The sequence below is a fragment of the Mustela nivalis genome (genome assembly GCF_964662115.1).
Source record: "Mustela nivalis genome assembly, chromosome: 11".
In the NCBI taxonomy this organism is placed as follows: domain Eukaryota; kingdom Metazoa; phylum Chordata; class Mammalia; order Carnivora; family Mustelidae; genus Mustela; species Mustela nivalis.
Genome location: NC_139030.1, coordinates 28,945,999 through 28,962,868, shown reverse-complemented (window position 1 = coordinate 28,962,868; position 16,870 = coordinate 28,945,999). Strand labels below are relative to the sequence as shown.

The 16,870-nt window shown below is 37.3% G+C and overlaps 1 protein-coding gene across 16 annotated transcripts in view; it reads left to right on the top strand.

Moving 5' to 3' along the window:
* The window catches only part of GTDC1 (glycosyltransferase like domain containing 1), a gene marked incomplete at its 3' end in the record, with an annotated part of 460,833 nt that overhangs the window by 194,628 nt on the left and 249,335 nt on the right, over window positions 1-16,870 (top strand). The gene's annotated exons all lie outside the window — the stretch shown is intronic.

Below are 16,870 nucleotides of genomic sequence, written 5' to 3'. Positions count from 1 at the left end.
GTTAGGTCTTCTATATTAGGTTACAAATGCACTTAATCGCCATTTCTCTTTCTCTGTTACTAAGGACATTTTTTATTACCCTTGTTGCTGGGCCCACCCTGAATTAGCAGTGGATGATGTGGCTCAAAGGGAACATTTTCAAATTCCTTTTCACTTCTGATTAAACCTAGCAAAATGGTTTTTATTACCAGTAGGAATATTTCTCCCGTGTGAACAGAAAGTTTACTTCAGTGGGACTCATACTAGTCGGGGATGCTGCTGTTTGCAACTGAATATGTCCTTAAAAAGGGTTCAGGGACAGCTGTTTCTTCCCCATCGCTGAAAGGAAGGCAGGAAACAATTTAATGTCTATGCATGTTATGCAGGAGGTCAGCATTACTCTCTGTATTCTAGATTTACTGAGTTAACCCAGATTTTGCTGTGGAATCAGTAGTCCTCATCAGCACTCTTAATGCTGATTTATTTGAGTGTTTACTAGTTAGTATTTCATTGAAGAAAAATCTGCCTAATCCCAAATCAAGTTAGTGAGTCATAAAATTTAAGTTAGACAACCTTGCCCAAGTCTTACTTTATGGAGTTCAGAAAGCAGAGGCCCAAGGAAGCAGAGACTGGCTTGTACTCACACTACTGATTGTCACAGACTGGATTAACGTTTAGACTCCATGGTTCTTTGTTCAATTTTCTGTTTACTGTTCAAGCTTCCTATTGCTATAGGTCATTTGGTAAAAATACTTAATCATTTATTTGGAGTTTCGACAACTGTCAGGCTAAAGGAAAAAAAGATCAAAATTGATTTTCAGTTATAGATGCATATGTATATGCATATATAATGTGTATGTATATATGTATGTATGTATGTATTTATTTGTAAGTTTTTAAAATTTATTTGACAGAGAGAGACACAGCGAGAGAGGGAACACAAGCAGGGGGAGCGGGAGAGGGAGAAGCAGGCTTCCTGCTGAGCAGGGAGCCCCGTGTGGGTCTTGATCCCAGGATTCCGGGATCATGACCTGAGTCAAAAACAGGTGCTTAACGACGGAGCCACCCAGGCGCCCCTATCCTGTGTATTTATATATGTAATATGTGAGATGAGAGAATTTCAGCTTCTGGAAAATACAATTGTTACACTGTAGACCTATGATTAGTTAAAACATAGTTATATTTTAGGCCATATTTTTAAAATATGACCTTTATTTTTTTGACATTTTTTAAGGTTTCAATATAATGTACACTCAAAATGTACATCTTTAATTTAGTAGGTGGTTATACTACATCTTAATTATTACCACTATAGAATTCCAAATACATAATATGTTTTAAAATTTATTTGCATCTGATATATTCCTACAACATCATATGTTTTAATACACCTGTGGCAATTGAATAGTTTATTAATTTGGACTATATTACCATAAATAAATCTAGCTAAATGGAAAAAGGTTAAGAAATATTGTGGCCAAGATAACATTCATAAGCAAGGTCTTAGCCCAGAGTGTTATTTGAATTATTTTCAAATGGTAATTTGCTTTATCCAACCCAAACTCATATAGTGTAAGTAAGTGATTATTTGCATGAATGACAATCATTCTAATGCCTGCAGTCTTAAAAGAGTATTATTTTGTTGAGATGTTGAAAAATATTTAGTAATTCCAAAGGCAACATAACCAAGATGATTAAAAAAAAAGAAGAAGAAGAACTTTTGAATGCTTCTATCTTTCTCTTTGTACAAATATTGTTTGTTCATGGCAAAAAAAAAAATAAGTAAAAACAAAGTAGAAGATATAATTAAATTATTAATATAATATGCTATAATAGTGTATACTATAATGGATATTAGTCAGAGAAGGAGAACAGCTGTATTTCAGCCAAAAAATATGAGGATTTCTAAAGTTGTTAACAGTTAAGATTCAGAGCATAGCAGTCACATAGGACTTCAGTAAGATGACTTCGTGGCAACTACTGTTACCTGTTACCCTTCTCACTCCTCACTGCCTTGTCTTTCTCAAAGACCAGAAAAATTGTTGCAAGAAAGAATATCACTTGAAACTATCATTACATGTATTGGGGGCACCAGGGTGGCTTAGTTGGTTAAGAGTCCAACTCTTGGTTTTGACTCAGGTCATGATCTCAGGGTTGTGAGATCGAGCCCTTTCAGACTCTGGGTCAGCAGGGAGTCTGCTTAGGAGTCTTTCTCTACCCTCTCTCTCTGTGCTTCTCCCCCTGCTCATACTCTAAGTAAATAAATAAACAAATAAATATCTCTTAAAAAAAAGAAACTATCATTATATGTATTAAATATTTGGGGATGGAAAAGCTTTTAAACACTGGAGGCGTACATACATGTATTTGAGTCTTGACAGCCACTTACCAGCTCTGTGACCTGTATATGTGTAATGACCCTGAACTTAGGTTCTTTAATATTACGATTATATTTACATATCACCTATATAGGCATTGTGTAGTGACTAAAGGAAATAATGCAAATAAAGGAAATGCAAATAAAGGAAACACATGCAAAATGCTTAGCATAGTGTCTAGTACGTGATAGCCCCCCGCCCACCCCAGTAAAGACTACTTCATCATATCAATTTCCCCACTCCCATTGTTATATAACCTAGCACATTTATTGCCACCTGAATATAAAGTACTCTCTAACTCTCTCTCCTTTCTTAATCAGCACATCAAAATACAGAAGTACCCTGCCAAAGGAGCGGCCCAATATAAACAAAGAGGTTCATTTATTATTCTCTGTATCATTCTGACTCAGTCTTTGGGCCTCATAGGAATCTACCATCCATTGGTGGGGCCAACTCCTTACTTTGATTTTTTTCTTGTCCCAATTTTCCTCCTTCCTTCTTGAGCTCAGCCTCCATGTTTGATCATTATCCTTGCTGTCTTGCATATTCTCTTAGTTTTTTTGCCCTTTTCCTTAATTTGATCAGGAGAAAAACCTCCAGCTGTACTTGATAGTCTACTCTAAATACACATGGTCCTCCTGAGCTGCCTGGTAAGCAGACCACATTTCCCATCTACTAGATAACTAATCATGAGTTTTTCTTGCTTTGTAGACTTCTGATACCAAATATTCTATCTTCACTCTCAGATTATGACTGAAAAAATAGCAGCAATCGGCAGAGAATTTCTATATGCTGCTACCACCGTGTCGGCTCATCCACACACTTCTGGGTGCATATTCTTTTTCCTTGTACCCATTAATGTGGATGAACTGACTTTGCTTCCATGTGAGGCCTTTGCCTCCACGAGAGTCCAGCCTTCTTGCATATCTAAGGACTACTGCCCTAGCAATTTGTCCTTCTCTGTTCTGTACCATCAGTTCCTGTCTTCTGGGTCACTATTAGCATTAAAAAAATGCTATTTTTTTTACATCTTTAAAATTAAAAAAGCCATTTCTTGATTCCACTATCCCTTCTGCTACTGCCTGTTTTCCTTCTCTCTGTTAGTAGCAAAACCTCCTGAAAGAGTTTTTATCTGCTCTCAGTTTTATTTCTACTGTTCTCTTACAGCTACTCCACTGAAACTGTTTTTGTTAAGGTTACCAGTGACTTCCATGCCTCTCTAAATCCTGTGGTCAATTCTCGGTACTCATCTTGCTTAACATATCAGCAGCATCTGACACACTATGACACATTTTTCAGTTGTTTTCTAGGACACGCAAGTTGTTATTTTTCAGGCTTGTTGCTGGTTTCTCATCATTACCTTGGCTTTGAACTTCACACTGGCCTTTGACACTCTTAGCACTTAAAGCACTGATGGAAGAAGAGTCCAGGATTGAAAGAAGAAAAAAGAGTCAGGAAGTCAACACTGAGAGAATTGTCCTCTAGAGAAGAGGGAAGAGGGTCTAAGAAGATGGCCAGTAGTAAATTCAGAGAAGTAAAGTTAGATTATACCCTTGAATTTGATAAATAAAGGATCAGTGATACCCCATTCTGCATTCTATTCAATCACAGAAAAGTTTCTTGTGTTCTTTCTAGTAGCCAGAGAAAGTTAGGATGCAAGTCTAGGTGAGATCTCTTTCCTGTCTGTCTGTCTGTCTGTCTCTGTCTCTCTCTCACACATACACAATGTGTATACACACACACATACACACACACAAACACACACACACAGATTCTGCTCCTCATTTGTGGATGAAAGCACCAAAGTTCAGAGATGTTAAGTGTCTCCTGGTAACCACACAGCAAAATATAGACAGAGCAAGGACTGGAACTCCTATCTCAAAATCTCCATCCCATGCTCAGCCCACCACTTCTTGTGAATGCAGTTTCAGAGGTCCTGATTATCTGATTTCTCAGCTGACAGCAGATTAGCAGCATCACATTGGGGGCGCGATAAAGGCAGGCTCACTGACAGCAGTAAAAAGTGACAGCTGACTGACAGCTCGACAACAAGGGAGGAGAGAGATACACTATTAAAAAAAAAAAAAAAAACATGAGAAGTGAAAAAGCGTAGCAGCCTGGAGCCATTCTATGGCAGGGTAGGCAACTGCGCAGGTTGAAGAACCCTCGCAGACGTTTCTCCACGACTGTACAGCTTGTACATCACAAGGGTGACTGTGAGGCATTAAAAAATGATAGCCAGTAAATTCTGTGTCAGATGGAAGGAAATGCATAACTCACTTCTGGCAGAAATGATAAACAACAGCAAAGGAAGGTAGACCTCGTGCCTCGCTCTAGGATATATGGGAGCCGTATGCACTGAAAGGAGGACAGTAAGCATCTAAACCCTTCCCACTCAGTGGTAATATCTGTAGGCTTTGGTGACCAGAGAATATTTCAGGAAGCTGTTTTTTTAGATGTTCCTGATTGGAGCCATTTTGTGGGCCCAATCTCCCTTTGTTGCCGGGGTGCGTAGACTGGCTCTTTTGGTCCTGAAGGTGTCTAGGCCTGCCAGATGGTCAGTGGTCAACAAGATCGATTTTGCAATATTAACACCATGCTTTAGCCTGTTGGGTTGCTGTCACAGAATACCATAGACTGGGTGGCTGATCAACAGCAACAGTTTACTTCTCATAGTTCTGGAGCCTGGAAAGTCCAAGATTAAGGCTCTGGCAGATTTGGTGTCTGGGGAAGATCTGTTTTCTGTATTTGTGCTGTATTCTTACATGAGGGAAGGAGCGAGGGAATTCTCTGGAGTCTGTTTTACAAAGGTACTAATCCCATTGATGAGGAATCCACGCTCATGATGTGCTTATCTCCCAAAGTCCTCGCCTTCTAATTCATATGGGGGCAGAGTAGGATTTCAACACGGGATTTCTGAAGGACTACATTCATCCTGTAGCATGCCAGAAGATAAATGTGATCTTGAGACTCGATGAGATGAGACTCCTGACTGGGAAGCCTGTGCTGTGTTAGAGGGTATAGGTTATAGATTGGAAATTAAGGAAATTTCACTGTATATATCAAGAAGGCCGATTTCCTGTAGAACTCCATGTGCTGTTGGTTGTATGATGGAAAGAATAAAGAAAACAGTCTTACAGCCCGCAGAGCCAGACATTGGCTAGAGGAAGCCAGTATTTTCCTACTCCAGGTCATGTAACTGCCAAACAGGCAATGCCTGGTACAACTTAGGGGATTTTATATATCCAGGCCTTGTGTGAGTCTCATTCTAATGAAATCAGAACATCAGAGGGATTTGCAACTTGCTTTCTTACAGGGTCATCTTTAGAAGGCAGAGTTAACCATAACAGCTAACCTTACTGATTCTTATTTTAGCCCTGCATTGTGCTAAGCCTGTTAGATGTATTTTAGCATTTTGTTCTTCTAACAATTCTGAAAGCTATTTTCCATTTATAGTTGAAGAAACTCAGCCATAGAGAATGTAAATAACTTTTTGCCTACGGTTGTACAGATAGTAAAGGTAGAACAAGAAATCAAACATTTTTTTATCCGATTTTACAACCCAAATTCTTACCATTTTTTTTCTTTATTGCCTGTGTCCCCAAAACATGTTCAGGTCCCTGGTACTTGACTCTGACCATTGAGGAACAAATGATTTATAAAAGAGAACTGACAGAAATATTGAATAAAAGGAAGCATGTCATGGTAATGTTATGAAAGAAAGGACTCAAGGCTTAGAAAGGAGTCTTTTAAAGGGTTGAAGTTTTGAAAAAGAGGATACCTGAAGAGGAATGAGAAATTTTAAAAAGGAATACCAATAGTAAATTGGAGCTAGGCCAAAAGAGGCAGAATGGGAAGAATACATCATCAAAGGCACAGCTGTAGTCTCAGACCAATATTTCATGTATGAGAAAACTGTTTTTTTTATTTCCTATTTGTAAATATATCTCATTTACTCAAACTCTCTTCCCTTATAAGGTAGCTTATGGTATGACACCTGTCTTATCTAAGCATCACATTAGATGGAGTTGAATATGTCAGCACATCCTCACATTTTTTCCATCTGTTTCCCCTACAAGATCCGGTACTGAGGGACCATTCATGCTTTTCATAGAACGAGATGATCCCCACTCCCAACAAATCGGATCGCATAAGAATGTATATACAGATACGGTGAATTACAAAGTACTGTATCTTATCCTTGAGAAAGATCAGGTCTTCCCAAGAAATTCCATCAGGAACTGAGGAGGGAATATCGAAGTGGGTCTCAACTGCCTCAAACAGCATTCAGTTGGATTAAAGTTGAAGAGAGATAAAGGCTCAAGACTGTCAACTCCTCATACTTGTATGTATTTATCATGTGCTTGCCTTCTCAGTGCCATTATATGGTGAAAAAAGCTTAAATGTCTTTATTATAGTTACACATAATTGATGTAAACAGATCAAATATATGTGTTTTCAGTGGAGACCATAATAAAAAATCATCCGTTTATTTTTTAATGAAGGGATGAAAGGATGGTATTTCCTTAGGAGTTGAAGTTTGGATTTGGAGCACACGAAGAATGTATACTTTAGATGGAAAAATAGGAGCTTTTTCTGGGGTTCGGGTTTCCATTTAGTCACCAGAGAGAATATCAAGTATCAATCTTACTGTGATCAATAGAGAAGAATTTCATATGCTTCTGTAATAATTTTTCTATGTATTCCTATTTTCCACAATAGGGGATTGTCAGAATAAACAATAGTAGATTTTACCTGTGAGTTTCCTCATTTCATTGTAGTTTTTGTATCCTAGGGACAGGAATTTATCTGAAAAGCAAGCATCTCTGCTTTCCTCCTTCTACATTTTTGACAGCAAAGGAGAGAGGAAAACAAGGTTGGTCATTTGGAGTAATCTCAGTTACAGAAACCCTAACAATTTCTTTACGTGTTTCTCTCCACCTCTTCCATGTAGCTGAAATGTAAAGCCAAGACAGAGGTCTATGGACTTTACGTAACTATTTTAAAAACAAAAATGGAGAATTTTAAAAACAGTGTGAAAACTTTAAATGAAAACTCTCAGGCTGTGCAAACAAAGGCGAGGAGCCTAAGGGCTTTTTGAAGAATTCTTATTAAAAAAAAAAAACACTATTTTACATTGCAAAGCAGATGTGTCAGAAAACAACAGCAGATCTGTAATTTGAGAATTCGTGGATTGATAGGACAGAAGGCAGCCCCCGTGGCTCCCCACAGAAAACTTTGTTTTCTGGGGTCAAGAGTTCTGCTTTTGGTGTGGGGGGGGGTGTTGCCAGAAAACACCTTAATCTTCTTACCACATGTGGTCACATTTCTCAGATACATTGAGAAAGTATTAGTCAGACATATTAATAAAATACTGCCTTTGCTCTATGAAATAATGAAGTGGGTACTGTCTTCTTGAATATTAATTTAGGTTTGAAGTAGGAGAAGAAAAGTTTTGCTTTTACAAATTTAAACATATCCATATTTGCTAACAATTATTTTGGCTCTTCAAAATGAATGCAAAAATGTGTTTCATTTGAATGTCATTTAAAAAAATTTTTATAGAATCACTCTACTAAAAAAAAACTTTTGATAAATCATTCCAATGTTTAACACCACTCACTTTCATGAAATCTCCTTTATATCTAATGCAAATCTTTCATGCTGTGTTATATTCTAACCATCTTCCTCTTACTATTCTTGTTAAGAAAAGAGTTTGGCTTCATCACACACACACACACACACACACACACACAGAAAATTCCTTTGTTGGCCTGAAGTTACAAAGAACAAACTCTTGTTCACTCAAAATGTATTTTTTATGAAATTATCATTCATGTTAATGCCTAATTACTTGTGATTAGATTTCTTTTCTCTCCAATTTATATAATAACAATAACCCCACCCAAAAGAAGTGCTTTAAATTCAGCTGCAGCAGCAGCAACAAAAACTATCCTTTTATAAAATGATTTACACCCGTTCTCAAGTATAGAGAATGTTTGGCTTCAGACATCAAAGACTTGATGTCCATTTTTTTTTTTTTTAAGTTCCTCATTGTCCTGTTCAAATTAATCTTAGAGGCAAGAAGCAAAGGTGACAGATCAGGGGGTGGAGAAATAACTAAAAATCAGAGAACATGCTTAGCCAGGGACTACATCATCCCTTCAAAAGGAGTCATGCATGGAGCAGGGCTTCTACAAAATGGGCATGGATGTCATTCAACAAACTCAAGCCATCGTTGAAGGGAATTCAGCAAAAGGTCCACTTAGGATCTCTTCTCCTCAATGGGCTTAGAGGCCATGACTGAGCTTCCTGTAGCATAATGAATGATCATCAGTGTAGATCCATCCAGGCTAGAACAATTTGTGTTAGATATTCTGTTCATTACATGAGGGCTATGTACAATGCATGTTGTTAGAAAGAGTTCAGATAAACCACTTTGATGTTTAAAGGATCAAGCTTTGGTTATCTTCCTAAAAAGCACTTACTCAAATCATTCCATTTGGGATAACGCTGAATAAAATGTGGGAGTCAGCAGAATGGTGTAGAGCAATCTGGTTTGTCCTATATCACTTACTAAAACTGCTCAGCCTAATGCAAATCACTTAACATCCTATAACTTCAGTTTTCCCATCTGTAAAATGGTAATCAAGTAGGACCTACTTTTTAGATTTATTATGCCAGTTGAGATCATTATTACAGTGTGCCGACTGAGCTCTGTGTGTACAACCTAGTCATGTTCAATAAATGTTAGTGATTTTATTTATACTCCTACCATCACCATTTTGGTTATCTGTTTCACAGGCTTTTTGATAAGGTCACCCATTCAGTAGGAGTCCAACCTCAAAAGTGAGGGGGAACAAAATTTTGAAAAACCATAATGATTTTATAGAACATCCGAGGATCTGAAGTTTGCCAGTAATTCAAATAAGGGTGCGGACTGTCTTACATCCTATCAATTGGCATAACCGCAGCGCCTGAGCAGGCATAAGTTAGCAGTGCGTGAGAGAGAAAGGCACGTGGCCTGTTTCCACATCTGCCTGACACCTGTGATTCGTGTGCATTCCTGGTGGTGCTAGAGTGTGGAACGGCAAGTGGGGTGATCAGTAGAGAAGTCATTGTAGTTGTTCAGTGTTCCTGTGAAGAATGCTGGGGAGTGTTTTAGATCATTTTCCACTAGAAAACAAACTAGCTGGAATGTATCATTCAGCAGTAAACTGCCAGAGTAATTTCTTACACAGGATAGCTTATTTGCACAGAAATTCCAGATAAAAGACTTCATAGGAAATTCCTTAAAAATTTTTCAAAGTAATGCAATAAAATATACTTAACAGCAGTTTAATTCTTTGAGGTTTATTCATGCCTTCTTATCCCAATGTTTATTAAAAGCTTGCTATTAATATGGTAAATAGAAGGTATTCTAGGATATAAGGATATAAAAGACAGGATCCTTAATCTTAAGAGCTTTGTAGAAATGATAGACATAACAGGTATCTTTAAGATAGGGTGGGAAAAAAAAAGCAAGTGCTTTTTATGGCATTTAACCTGGGCGTTAAATACTGACTCAGTTTTGGGCATAATAATAGTGGCTATCATTTATCAACTGCCTTTTCTGGGCATGCACTTCATGTATATTACTTCTAATCTTCACCAAACCCCTCCAAGCTAGGTACTATTATCCTCATTTTACAAGTGGGAAAAGTGAGGTTTGGAAGGTTAAGCTTGCCGGAGATTGTACAGCTATTGAAATGGTCTGGCTTCAGTATGCTGCTTTCATTTATGTAGTGTTATTTGAAAGGAGAGTAGGTTAGGGTACATGCAGGCACACATTATGGAGAGAGAATAGTTATAACCAGATTTATGGTGGTGAATGATCATTGGGCCTAGAAGAGATTAATTACCTTTGACTCAATTGGGCAAAGAGATAGGAAGGTTAGAGATGGGAATTTAAGATGAAGAATTTGGACTTTAGCCTGTCATCGTTTGGGAGCCTTGTTAGGTTATGATATAAGATAATTTGGTATTGATAAATACAGTATTGATGGGAAAGGAAACAGGAAGCAGAGAAACAGTTTTAAAAAATATTAGACCAGGTTATTGAAGACTTGAGCTAGGAAAGCAGCATGCAGATGACGAGGAGGACATACACATAAATGCGCCAGTTGTAGACTTGGCAAGTTGACAGTGGCAACTGGATGGTCTTGGATAATCTCAGAATGTTAATTATAGTAACTAGGAGAATATCTGTTCTATTGGAATTAAGAAATAAAGATGGTGAATTCTGAGTTTTATATGTTGAGTCTGAGATGTTGGCAAGTCATTTAGATGGAGCTGACCAGCAGGAAGTGTCTACTTATCCCAGTGTCATTATTTAGAATGTCACGTGATTTGTTATACCAACCTACATTTCTAGACATTTTGGTTGGATTTGCTCTTTCCTTTGACACACTGGACAAAGCTCAAATTTATTTTTCCAAGTAAATCCAAGATACCTATTTCTTGTCATTTGTTACCATCTTATAAAAACCGAGTGCAGAATTTGTAAAAATATCAGATCTTTTGAACTCTTTAGTTCTGGATAAGCAGGAATTTATTGAATTACTCCTTCCTTTGTCTTCTCAGAGTTCAGTAACTGAGTCACTTCAGTCCCTCTGGGCGAGGAATCCTGAGATGAGTACTATATAATGAAAGGGCAACGTGGTACAGTGCCTAAGAAAATTGACTTAATGTTGGGCACAGCTAGATTTCACTACCACCTTTTCTGCTAACCACTTGGTTGATACTGAAAAAGTTTTTTGATCTTTCACACCTCATTTTTCCCCCCTCATCTTTAAAGTAAGAGTAGTAATAACAGTCTCATTGGGCTGCTGTGAAAATTAAATGAGATACAAATGTAACATATTGTTAAAATGCTTAAAACATAGTGAGCATTAAATAAATGGTACTTGTTACTATTATTATCTTTGATTTGTGTGTTCATTCTCAAAATATCTTTAGGTGCTTTCATTAACCTCTATGTAACTTATTTAATTTTCTCTAGCATAAGAACTTTGTCCCAAGTTGTGGTCCTGTATGACTTTAGTTGTTTTAGAAGCGAGATATTTGCTTTATGTCAACTTAGAATTAAAATAATAATAATAATGTTTCCCTAGTCTTGACTTATCTTTACCATGTTAGACTACCAAAATTCTACTTTGAAATTTTGCTAAGAATATTAAATCCAAGTACTATTCTGTATGTGTGCTCTTGCCATGTAAGCTATGGAGTTTCTGTACTTTGGGCTTATTAAGGTAAGTTGTAGACCTTTTTGACATCTAACAAGGTTTGTACTAACAAGTGACTATCTGCAGAGGTACTTCTGGGAGTGATTAGAAATCATAAGCTTTCCTTAAGTTTGGTTGTTTTGTTCTTACTATATTTGAGTCGGTGTTACCTACAAATTTATTTTTATCAGTAAGTATTCCTATGAAACTAGTTCTTAAATAATTGTCACTTTTTGCTTGGAAGATCCCAATTTTTTGTGTCAGTACTATTAAATATGGAACTTGAAAATATTAGCAGACACAATAGTGAAAATTCAACTTAGGAAAAACCTAGTTACAATTCTCTTTAATTAAAGGTAAGCTCATTAGTTGCACAAACACTTGCCCTTCATTCAGTCCTACCTGTTGTTCTAAGCACTGAGATCTTGGTCATTTTCTTTAGACAGCCACAAAATGAGAATGGTAGAAGTTCTTCTCTTATTTTCCCCTTGGCCACACACTAAGATTCATACATAATTAGTGAGCAACAAGAGAAGAAAGAGCAATTTAACACCTCTTCTCTCTTATATGTTGTATTTTCGTATATCCAGGGAATTATCTTTCTTGTTTGAAATTCAGTGTCCAGTCCATTGCTTCCTGTTCCTATCAGCTAACTCTAAGTTCATGAGTATTGACTGCCGCTGAATTCATTTGCATTTGAGAACTGATGTATCTGTTTGGGATACCCATCCCATTCAAACCCAGCGCAGATGGGCTCTATAAAATATCAGCCGATACCCTGAACAGACCCCAAGATTCTATGGAGAGAAGGAGGGTCTATTCAAAACCACCACATTTCATTTTTATAATACCAAAACTCATTTTCTAACACCAAATCCTAAAGTGTATGTTATAATTATTTTCTGCTAATTGAAGAGGGAGGTTATGTCTCAGTCGGTGAGAATGGATTTGAAAAGACATAAGCAAGAGACAATGGGAAAGTAGACTATTCAGGATTAGGTGATGAGTTCTGTTGGAAATAGAAGACAAGGGGGAGAATGAATTCAAAGAAATGTCTAAGTTTTAAAATTGTTGTCCTCTTAGCTGGAATAGGGAAATCAGAGAAAAATATCACCCACATTCAAATGCAGACAAATTTATTTTGTTTTCAGTTTTAGGCAGTTGACTTTTTCTTATCAAAGAATAGACTCAGAACTGAGAGAGGACCGAAGTGGGGGAGGGTGGACCTTTAGTGATCTTGAGTCTTCTTCCTTCATTTTGCAGCTGGAGAAACTAGAGCAGAGAGGATTTTACTCCAGGTGTTAGAGCATCATTGCAGCAGAATCACAAATTAGAACAGCCAGTTCAAAAACTTCATGAGATTATTAGAAATGTGCAGCCTGGGTTGTTGGTTGTGTTTATAGTTAGCAGGATAGGGTCAAGCAGCACTGATAAAACAGACCAGTTTTACCAGGAATATGTGGCGTCCAGAAATTTCTCAGAAGCATCCCAGACACATCAGTGGCATTACTACTTGTTGCCGCTTTACACTGAAAAATGTCCAACTCTTTCATCTGTAGCTTGTTTTGAGGTTAAAATGCTCATTGGCTAACTCTATTTGCTTAGAACATTTTTTGCTTTTCCAGCAAATACTGAGCTACTCCTATAAAACTTATTCTAGGAATGACGAAGAGGAGTTTCCAGCATTTGTAACTCTGAACCTGAAAATCATTTTGATTATCTCCCTTTTCTGGGACTTGGTATCACAATTCTGAGTGAACCAGTATTATATACAACTATCAATTTATTTTTTACATTTTTTATTTTTTATAAACATATAATGAGAACTATCAATTTTTTAATGCTTCCTGTTTGCAAGTTTTGTTATAAATTACTTATCCCTTATGATTAGAAAATTTTCTAAACTTCCCCTCCATGTTTCTCATCAGAAGATATTTAAAATTTCCATAGCGTCATGGCTTTGGTGATAACGCCTGTTCTGCCTCTTCTTAGGGCTATCAGGTGAAACCCGCTTTTTTTTTTTTTTTTAAGATTTTATTTATTTATTTGATAGAGAGAGTGAGAGAGCACAAGCAGGGGAAGCAGTAGAAGGAGAGGAAGAAGCTGGCTCCCCACTGAACAGGGGGCTGGACCCAGGGATCAATCCCAGGATCCAGGACCCTGGGATCAGGACCTAAGCCAAAGGCAGTCACTTACCCGACTGACTCAGCCACCCAGGTATTCCTGAATCCCCCTTTTAATCTGGAGTCCTGTTTCTATAGCTAGCTGATGTCCTGTGGGTGAGCTGATGCTCTGGGTAGTTAGGTGGACACCCAGTATGAGAGGGAGGAGGGCAGGTGGATGATAAGGTAGGCAAGAGTCACATGTATTATAAAATACAAAATTGGTGCAGAGGAAAGAACAAAAACTTGGTATTCACAGGTGGCTTTAAGTCTTGGTTCAGCCATTTTCTAGATGTGCAGCTTGGTCAAATTATGTCACCCTTTCTGACCCTTGGTTTACCTAACATAAAATCATAGAGTGGATGTGAGGATTAAGTGAGAGAGAACACAAATTGTTTTGCACAGTACATGAAAAATTTTCTGTGCATATCTCCTGGCCTCCCCCCTCTATAAGATCATACCTACTACTCTGTTGTATTTTATCAATTTTAATTGCCACTTTCAGATATCTGAACTGACCTTTAGGGGTTGCCGCCTCAATTTCTGAATCTTTTGGTGATTATTTTAAAATGTAAGGCTTCATTTACTCGGATTTGTAATGTACTCCACTATAATGTTTAGTTGTGTCTTTTTTTTCTATCTCTTCTCCCATGACTAATTTAATTCACAAAAATAACTTTTTATAATCTAAGTCCTTAGTTACCACTTTTAAAATACTTGGATATCCAGCACACTTTCCTGCCACTTATGGTTATTTTTTACCTGCTCTGTTTTGCTGACTTTTTATTCCTCTTTTTTCTGTCTTTGTTATGTTTTAGTTTACAGATACTTTTCAGGGTTAGCACTTGTGGAACGGGGCTCTTATGGTCAATCAAAGTTGATGTAACTACATCTCACTTTCTAAACAGAGAATCAACTATTCACGTCATTATGTGCAATTGTTCAGTGCTTGGCTGGGTGAAAATCTGTTTCTGCTCGTGCTTGCTGGTATTTCTTTAATCCCTCATGGATGTGCAGGTTGGTTGAGAGTGCAGAGCTTCTACCTGAAGGTAGAGAAGTAAGCAGTAAGTATGGTAATGTATTATTCATTATTTTCTGAACAGAGGAGGTATGGCTCAGATGTCTGTGGCGGGAAAAGGCTAGCCTGGGATTGTATAGTTTACTCCAGACAAATCTGTAGCCCAGGTAACACACCCAGAACTACCTGTGAGTTCAAAAACCTCTTAGATTCAGAGTTACTGTTTCTTGTAGAGAGCCTTCCTATTTCTACAAAAACAGATTGCATTAGAATTATGATCTTTCAGAAATACAGTCCGTGGGTGATAAAGCATCATGCCATGAAACGTGTCTGTGGTATCGAATTGTTTGGCCTGTATTAATAACGTCTGATGATACACATGGCCTCAAAAAATGTGATTAATTTCCCCTTAAAAAAAAAAAAAAAAGCCAAACAACAATTATAACCAGGTTGGTACATCATAGCCTCAAGCAGTGGTTTTCAACATTGGCTACACATGATAATCACCTGGGGAGCAGTTTAATAAATAAATAAATAAATAAAATCTTGTTGCCCAGATCAATTAAATCAAAATCTCTGGCTTTGGGACCTAGGTATTGGCATTTTTTTTTTTTAAAGTTCTCCAGATTTTCTACTCTTTATCCAAGAACCCCTGACCTTAAAGCGTGTCTGATAACTAACAGCCTGTGGATGGTCCATGCACCTAAGTAGCCTCTCTTGGTTGTACCATGACATCCTTTTCAGTACTGCAAAAATGTATGTTCCTGTCTGCAAGTGTCCCCAGGCAATCTATAGTAAAAATTCAGTGTCTTCATGATAATGAATTTGTAAAATTCTCTGGCTGTCCTGATGAGAAATAAGAAAATGTCAAAAATTGTATTTTATCCTTGATCTCTTTCTCCATAAGTGTTGGCATTCCTCCATTTCCCATTGACTTAACGTTCAATTTTTCTCTTCACTGTTTTTCTTGGGTGACATTGGGAATTTTTACCATCTGATGAAGACAGATGTATTTTCAAATAAAAATGTCTTAAGCATTTGTTCTTCCTACTACTCCATTCTTTGGCAGAATATTCATATAGTTGATAAATAGTTTGCTTTCTTTAAATACCTTTTCATATAATCTCTGTAGCATGTTTCATGGGTATTTTAACCTAGTTTTATGGTTTTTCATGAAATAAGGTATTTTCTAAATATGTTATGCTGAATTTAACTGAAATAAGCGGTTGTACTGTATGCCTTTAAAATGATGATGATATCTTGCATTTTAGGGTAACACTTTCATCCTGAAAGATTTCAAAGCACACTGCGAATGGTTACAAATTATACAGTGAAGCAGTCACCATACTAGAGTGAAGCACGGCAGCTGTTTAACAGCTCACTGCAACACTACACAGCAGGTTAGGATAGGAAGTGAAGAATAATACTGGATTCACTTGAAAAAATTGCTAGGGGGGTGAGGTAAGCAGAATGTAATTACCTAAGCTGGAATTTATCCAGGACATAAGGCTAACACCTCCAGTCTTAGAAGAGAAAGCTCTGATTCTTTAATAACCATGTACATGTATCTGAATTGTAAGGGTGCTTCTGCCCTCTCGAAACCACTAGCGTATGCTCTAGCAGTGTTCCAACTGAGACTTAAAATGTAAAAACAAAAACGAAAACAACAAAAATTCTTGCAAAACCCACACGTTCGTCCTAACTTAGAGATGATAGATAAGTGTCTATTTGTATGCCATCTTTGGCTCCTAATGGCTGTTTTGGGAACCTGTTTAGGACTTTAAGGCCATATTCTGAATAAAAAAAGAAGTCCTTGGTAGATTAGTGATGTCTGCATAGGAATGGGAGAAGTAGCACTTACACTTGTACTGTATTTTTGTCAAACTGGCATTTGGGCCTAGTGGCTACTTTCCTGGAATGATTTAGTTATACTCTTCAATACTCTTCAAGGCTTCTGATTTTTTTTTCTTTTTTTTTTTTAATTACTGCTGTAGACATAGTTAAGTTTTCCTGAGAAAGTTTTAGGAGAAAGGGATGTCGACTGTTTTTTAGTAACTGTCATTGATGAGG